Below are 8333 nucleotides of genomic sequence, written 5' to 3'. Positions count from 1 at the left end.
TTTTTGACTTTGTAAGGTCTCTGTATGGTACCCAACAGGATGGTATTTACTTGCACAATACAAATTGGAAGTGCAGCTAAATAGTGAAGGATCTCTGAAAACATTAAAAATGCAAGCATAACACCAAAACATTATAAGACTAGGAGGTGAATAATACCTTCCCTCTTAAGGGATTCACATCTCACTGAATATGGAATTATGAAAGTGCAGTTTTTACTGGACTTTGTTGTAGCCAGTATTAGTCATACTCTGAGAAGACTCATTAAATGTCAAATAAGAATAGGCAATTTCAGTTTTGTTTTTGAGCTGTAGGTTTTCTTTTTTCTTTTTTCAGTCAAAGAGACTAAATGCTTTTTTGGATCACATAAAACACAGCATATATTTTTTTGGGGGGGTATGTTTATTAGACTCCTCTGGAAGGTCCCTGTGAGCTCTATATGGTTTTTCTCTTGTTTCACATGATATTCAGAAAATACCTTCAAGTGTTGTGCTCACAATGGATTGCCAAAGGACTATTCAAAGGGCTGGGTCGTGTGGACTGAGTTTCATATCATGATCAAATATTTCAATACTTGCATGCATTTACCAACAACTTCCATCTGCACACATAACATAATGTATTAAAGAAAATCCACACAACTCAATTTCTGTAATCAGCTTTTAATCCATTCTCTTTTGGAGGACAGGGAAAATATTAACATTTCTATTTTCTATTCCTTTTTAATGTTTTGGTTTTTTTAAAAAGAAAAGAAATGGTGGGGTAGGGGAGGGAGGATAAGTCACTCTGTTTCTAGTGAGGCATTTCTTTGGATATCTTAGTTTCTTCCTTTTTTTCTTTTTTGACCATGGTTGAGGTGAGGCTTCAAACCCCAAAGTGATCAGCATTTCTGCAGCAGTGGGTCTTTTAACACGCGTACCCACAAAATGGAGCAAAAGTTCTGTTCAAGCCACTCACTGTAGAGCAGGGATGGGGAACCTGTGATGCCCTTCCCATGTTTATGGACTCCCCTCAGCCAGCAAGATCAGGGTTGATAGGAGTTGGCTTTTGGGAAAGAGCTGTGGCTCGGTGGTGGAGCATCTGCTTTGCATGCAGACAGTCACTAGTTTGCTCTCTGACATCTCCAGATAAGGCTGGGAGAGATTCCATGCCTGGAACAGTGGAAAGCCACTGTAGATGGGCCAATGGTTTGACTCAGTGTAGCGCAGCTTTCTCTGTTCCTACACCATCGCAAATGTATTTTAGGATGCAGACAAACAGCCCAATCCAATGCATGTTTACTCGGAAGCATTCCCTACTGGTATCAAATGTGGTTATTCCTGAGCAAGGAAGCTCTATAGCACCACTGAATATTACTTCAACCATGGCTGCAGGACAGAGTCTTCCATTGCAGCAGAGGGCAGCAGGCTAGTTTAGGCAGTGTAGGGCAACTTGTGTGGCTCAATGGCTCAAGAGTACTGGCCAGCAGGCTGCTGCTGCTGCTCACTTCAGCATCTACTGCCTGAGGTAACTCATCCTGTGTAATGGTAGGGCTGGCCTTGTCAGGCACTCAGAATGAAGAACCTTTTTGAAAAGTTTAGATATATTAGTACTTTTAAAGCTGTTTCATGGACCTTAGGTGGTATATTTTCCCATAGAACCATGAACCCATAAGTGTGCTACTACCACAAGCTGGCAGCAAGGTATGGACAGCTTAGGTGATGAGCTCTGCATTTTCTTTGTTGGCTTTGTTGTTTCCCCCTAGCCAACAATAGCATGAATGGACGATGAATCATTCTTTATGTACCACCATCCTTACAAGATGGCTTCAAATAGATTGTGATTCTTGGATGGAAAGAACTATAAATGTCAAAACTATATTAGTAGAATTTTACTGTGTTAATATTTTAACATGGTCTCCAGAGATGCAGCAATGTGCTTGGCATATATATTATTTAGCTTTCACACAGATTTACATAACATTTTTTTAAAAAGGGGGGGGGCGAGAAGTTAAGACTGGTTTAGGAAAGAGTTTACAGTAAAACGATACTTTTGTGTTTGTTTTGTTTTATGTGCTAACTTTTGTTTTAATCCATCCAAATCACGCATGAGCTGTGCAGTAAGAAACATTTGTGGCAATCTCTTGAGAGGAAAAAGGAAGGGAATGAACTGAAAGCTGAAAGATGGTCAGGAATGGCTGCAAAAGAAATTTTCTGCCGCATTCTTTCAGAATAAACTAATTCCCCCCTCCCTCTCGGATTAAAGTCCAGAATTTCTGGTTGCATTAGAATGTTTTTCAAAATTCTTCATACGATTGTTGGCCTTGCTTAGGAATATGTACATTGGTTTTATTTCTCTCTCTATAAAATCTTATCTTGGTTCTACCATAGTGAAATGCTTTGAGCAGGAATGTCTGCAGAAGGCATTTTCTAAGCCATGGCTGTTCACAATGGGGAGGAGAGCACAGATGCATAATTTATCTGTTATCCTTGCAAACATCCATCATGACTGGAGCGCGTCGCCAAGGAAATAATTTCTTTCTGGAAAGAAGTTTGGTCCAACAGTCAAATCATCACAGACATTAAGAGCCCCTTTTAGAATGGAAAACGCTACACACACACCCAATCTCATCCAATTCTGTGGGTCTCTCCATTTTCTTAGTGGTTGAGATCTCCTTCTTGCCTCAATAGCAATTTACAGAAATCATGTTTGCATTTTGTTTTAGGCCATTCTCATCTTTTCATTTCCCCAAGATTCCATATGTAATAAATTCCCGGGGGACTTGTTGCAGAATATCACATGTGAGCAGTATCTTCTCGAAAGCTGTTCAGTTTGATCGTATGAGTCACCCTGTACAGCAGAACCCATTTACTCATGTAAGCGTAAGGATGTGACTCAGCTCCAAAAGAGCCAGCCCCTGTCCCCTTGAACTGTACGGGATCCAATTTTCATGCCAGGAACAGGGAGAGGCCAGAATATTTAATGGATACTCAGCTCACAATGGAGATGATTGTGTTGATATGGAAGAGTTGCAGCTCAAACACCTTCAGCACCACTTACTATCTAGAAAGGCAGTTATGAAGGGATGAGGTGTAGCTAGTCACACATGCTGTATCTGCACTCATTGAATGGGTGGATGAACAGTGTGGGATCACATCCATTTCCCCCTAACTCTGCACATTCAAACAAAGTTTTGAATGGAACCTACACACAGATGCATGTCCATAGGCTACTTACATAAGACTGGGGATCATGCCCTTTCCAGTTTTCCCAAAATATCTACATGTATCATAAACATTCAGAGCTCAGCTTCAAATCAATGCAGATGTTGTGCATAAAGCCCAACCTTAAATAATATTAGAAGTGACAACAGCTCAACCTCTTTCTTTCCACCTCTCCAATTGTCTTTTGTTGTTGCTGCTGCAAGTGACAGCACCAGCCATTGGTAACCTGGCCACCATTTTGCTGTCATTCCAGGAGGCGGGAAGGAATGGCAGCTGCCACAAACGAACAGTGGCCAGTATCCAGATAAAATTCTGCAAAGTGACAATCTCAGAAGTTTTCTTGGAAAAATGTATTTCAAGACATTGTCACTCCACTCAGATATATTCTATGTCTGAACAACCATAAAGGATTTCAACCAAAATAAATTGATATTTACTTTAATAAACATCTTATAAATTTGATGAATTGCCTGATTTATTGTTTTAATGTGTATTTCAACTGAAACTAAAATTCATTTTGTTTCCTTTCATAAATGCATACTAAAATTTCCTCTATGTGCAAAACATATAGTTTAACAAAGATCAATAATATTAATACTTTTCTTAAGCTTGCTGTGTTTATAGACCGTATTTAAGGATAATTAATTAATAATCTGCAAGGTTCTTTTTTAATGAAAACTGTTCCTAATGCCTAAATACTACTTTGATGTTGCCCTCTAGTGTTAGAAAAGCTTGTTTCTGTCTACAAATTTGATGTTATTGTGATCAGAACGTGGAAATAATAATAAGCAAGTTCTAACTGATGACATAGTTACAAGGTGAATATCTGGTAACAAGACTGCAATCATGACATAGCAAAAAACTGAAAATAAGTGTTGAAAAATAGGTTCTTAACTTACCTGTAGTTATCACACAGTATTCTCTGAAATCTCATCACAAGCTATTCCAGGGGCTGGCAGATTTTAGGCTTTGGGGATTTGTTTAGGTTTTTTTTTTCAAGCAAAAGACAAAGATGCAAAAGAAAATAGAGTGCCCCCTATTTCATATCAGCAGCCTAACATAGGTCAGAAAAGCTGTTTTATTGTTGTTGCTATTTGTTGTCAGATCTTCTGCAAGTCAGCCAGAAATCTAATAGTAGATCCTGATCTACCTTCAAGCTGGCTAGGAGATTCCTTTCAGTATAAATGCATTCATTTGCTGTGTGTTGAATTGTCTCCACTTCCGCTAATTCTGTACCAGGCATGGCTATCGGCTGTTCAGTGGCATTGTTTAGATAGTTGAGATATATGCATTGTTTAGATAGTTGAGATATATGCATGCATGCATGCTTTTCTCTCTCTCTCTGTGGGTAGCATGCATATGTCTACTATATGTCTAGCTATCTTTAGCTGACAATCACAAAACTGCCCCATACTATGTTGCCTGCTAGGAGCCTTATCACTCATTGGTTGGCATCCATCTGTCTTGGGAGACAATGGAGGAGAGCGCCTTTGGGAGTGAAGTCAAACTGTGGGAAGGTCACAGCGCCTGCTGTGGCTGTAGAGACCGATGCATGAGGGACATGTTTTGTTGCAGCTGGGGCAGATGAAGGTGTCCAGTTGTGCTGCTGCAGACTCACCATAGCGTTTCTTCTTTCTGTAAGCCTCCCAGTGGTCATTTCTCCTCTAGTGAACAACGGAGAGTTAGCTCACTGAATGCAACACAGTACATGCTTCCTGATGTAATATGTTCCATCCATGTTAAGCAAAGCTGTTTACTTCCTAGAGTAGGAAGGGGGACTCTGGTAACAATGATGGATGGAACAGTGTGCTAAAGTGACTCACTATGTGTGCACAGTTGGGGGGGAGCCACACCCAGATTTCCAGCTGTAGCCCTGGGCAAGGCTTTTCCTTTCAGCCCTGCTCAGATGCACAACATGGATGAATTTATTGCCCAGCTCCAGAGACACAATTTTTCTTTTACAGCAGTTTTCCAAAGCGGCAAGTTTCCAAAGATGTGAGCTCTTGATAAAAAAAAAAAAAGAACCAGACAGCAAATCACAAAATCAATTTATTCTGCCACCCTCCAATCCCCATGAATCATCCATGCCATCTCTCCGTAGGAGAAGAGTGTGCACATCTCATTTACGAGCTATTTCATGTAAATATTTCCTCATTCTCAACAGCTTGGCCATTGCAAAATGAGACTTTTAGTAAGTGATGCGGGCTTAATGGTAGTTGACATTCCCAGAGCTAGGAATGCGGATCAAACCTGCTTGCCGGATGCATGATGGTGAAACTGAGAGTAAACTTGGCGTTTGCTGAACCCATTTTGGATTGTGCCAAGTTCCTATAATGCAGGGGCCAGGTGATTTAAAGTGCAGTATAGGAAGCAGGAAAGCTAAGCTGAACCCATCCCCCCATAAGCTTTTCTTCATGCACCCCAGTTGTTCTCCCAGCAGGATTTTCTTCCACCAGGATTTTCTTCCACCCTTGGAAGAAAAACAGTTTGGATGAAACAATGAGGGCATGTGACGGAACGCAGGCAGAAGTGGAATTAACATCTCCTTTGCCTCTGCCCATGCTGCCCTTTAAAGGCATACTGCTTTAAGTTGCCATGTATCTTGTGCAGGGAGTCAAAAAAGAATCAAAGCAAGAGTTAGAGAAAGTAAAGTTTTGCTGCTCGTTGGCAAGTTGTGGTAGTCTTGGGCTGTTGCAAGAGTATGCAGTTGCTTTTGGGAAACCTGTGGAGATCTGCTTTAAAGGCTAGCATGATCTGTCTGGAAGTTTTTCTTCGTCAATATCTCAGAGCCTCAGTTTCAGGGGCTAAACGTGGCCCATTAGGAATTTTTCTCTCTGGCCTTTGGGCCATTACCTGTCCTCAGGCCACACCTCTTGCCAGCCCTCTTCAAGTGTTGGAATGTGTCCTTGCAGTGTGGTAATCTATCTTGCTTGCCTGGTGGAGGACAGAACATAAGAAAAGAACCTGCTGAATCAGGCCAATGGCCCATCTCATCCAGCATCCTGTTCTTGCAGTGGACTCCCGGGTGCCAGTGGGAAGCCAGAAAGCAGGATCTGTGCACAAGAGCACTCCCACCTTCTGTGGCTTCCAGCAACTGGTACTCAGAAGCATGACTGCCATGGAAGGAATTGTGGCTCTCAGGCTAATTTTTTTTTTTACACCAATACTGTACTGGTCTACCTACTCCACCCTGCTGGCCTTGTATGCTTGTAGATAAACAGATACTAAACATCACAAGTCACCAGCACTGTGATTGTAGAAAGATACAATCTTTCAAAGCTGATCCCTAGTACTTACCTTGGACAGTATTCTCGAAGCTACTAACATGAGTTTGGCCAAACTGCGGGAGGCAGTGAAGGATAGGCGTGCCTGGCGTGCTCTGGTCCATGGGGTCACAAAGAGTCGGACACGACTGAACGACTGAACAACAAAGTACTTACCATCCTGAGCAAGTGCAGAGCATGAAATATCAAACATTAAGATTGGGAACACGTGGAATGATATTTTTTAAACCAGCAACTGTAGAAATATTTTTTTGTTGATTATAGTACTAATGTAATTACCTGGGCATAGTTGGGGCTGTTTTTTTTGGGGGGGGTAGGGGAACACTGTATTTGATTGCTTGTATTTGATTATATGTTGTTCTTATATTCAACAAATAAAATATTGGGGGGAAAAGATTGAACTATGATTTGAAAAGTCAAAAGAAAACCCTGTGAAGGCCAGTTTAAAACCAGACAAGCAGTAATACTATGATCACTAAATCACATAGTAGGGTATATATACTACCAGTAACTTTCCTGCCCTGACTGTTACCAGTGGTTTTTTATTATTATTAAAGATTTTCTTGATTTACAAAAGTGTGTGCAATGTCTCTCTCATATTTTTTTCCATGTAACATTTTTACAAATCAGTTTTGGTTGTTGAGACATTAGGGAGAGAAGGGGGAAAGGAGGTGGGTGGGATGGGGGGGATGGGTGAGGTGAGGTGACGATGTTTCTAATATATGTAGGGTTTGATGTCAGCTTTGTTTGTGTAGGTTGTAGTGAAAGGGCGTGTGTGTTAAGGAGCACTTTTTTCAGAGCAGGAGCTACAACGTCCTCCGCAAGAACCTCATGGTAATTGATGGACCCTATTGTCCATGATCACTGCAGATGGTGACAGCAGTCACGAAATTAAAAGATGCCTGCTTCTTGGGAGGAAAGCAGTGACAAACCTAGACAGCATCTTGAAAAGCAGAGACATCACCTTGCCGACAAAGGTCCGTATAGTTAAAGCTATGGTTTCCCCAGTAGTAATGTATGGAAGTGAGAGCTGGACCATAAAGAAGACTGATCGCCGAAGAAGTGATGCTTTTGAATTGTGCGGTCAGGCGAAGTCCCCCCGCACCCCGGGGCAGCCCCTGAGGGAAATAAAGACTCATGACAACGTTCTATGGGATTAAATTGGCCACAACTTTATTAATATTTCAGATGTAGGAAGACCTTGGCTCAGGCATTGGGCGTTTATCCTTCCCAGCCCCCCAGCCGGGGTTCTGGGTACCTTCAGGGTTATCCAGCATGATTGGGAAGTGGCCTAGTCTGGAGAACATATGTTCAAGCAGATAGCCCACCCCCCTATGTTCGCTGCCGCTGGAAGGGGAGGGCATTGACGACCCTGGGCGTTTGGTCAATGCCTCCCCCTGAGACCCCTTTAACGGGAACCCTGTTATCGCCGCCACAATGGGGGCTGGGGTCACCGCCCCACGCCCCCCAATCCTGTAAATGACTAAAGGATTCCGCCCAAGGCCTGCAACCGCCAAAGTTGTGACGAATTGCTACGGGAAAGGCGAAACCTGCCAATGCAGGGAAATTCCTTTCCGGCCCTTCAACAGCGACCTTGTCATAGCAGCGCCTGCGTGCCTGTGTGGCTGTGGAAAAAGGTGGTTAACCTGCAAAGTAAGCATCAGTTGAGGGAGTGGGGGGTGGGGAAGCTCTGATTCCAACGGCTGCTTCCCAGGTATGACTCAAAATCTATTGTGTGTAGTGCATAATCCCCCCCTCTACCTGGCCAATCCCCCTTTGGCAACACCTCCCAGCCGGGATTGGGCGGCTGCTAGCATAGGTGGAGTCCACAGGTATCCCAACCTGGGA

The sequence above is a fragment of the Lacerta agilis genome, chromosome 4, assembly GCF_009819535.1.
Source record: "Lacerta agilis isolate rLacAgi1 chromosome 4, rLacAgi1.pri, whole genome shotgun sequence".
Classification (NCBI taxonomy): Eukaryota; Metazoa; Chordata; class Lepidosauria; order Squamata; family Lacertidae; genus Lacerta; species Lacerta agilis.
The sequence above is the reverse complement of the archived record's forward strand: the minus strand, read 5'-3'. Positions refer to the sequence as shown.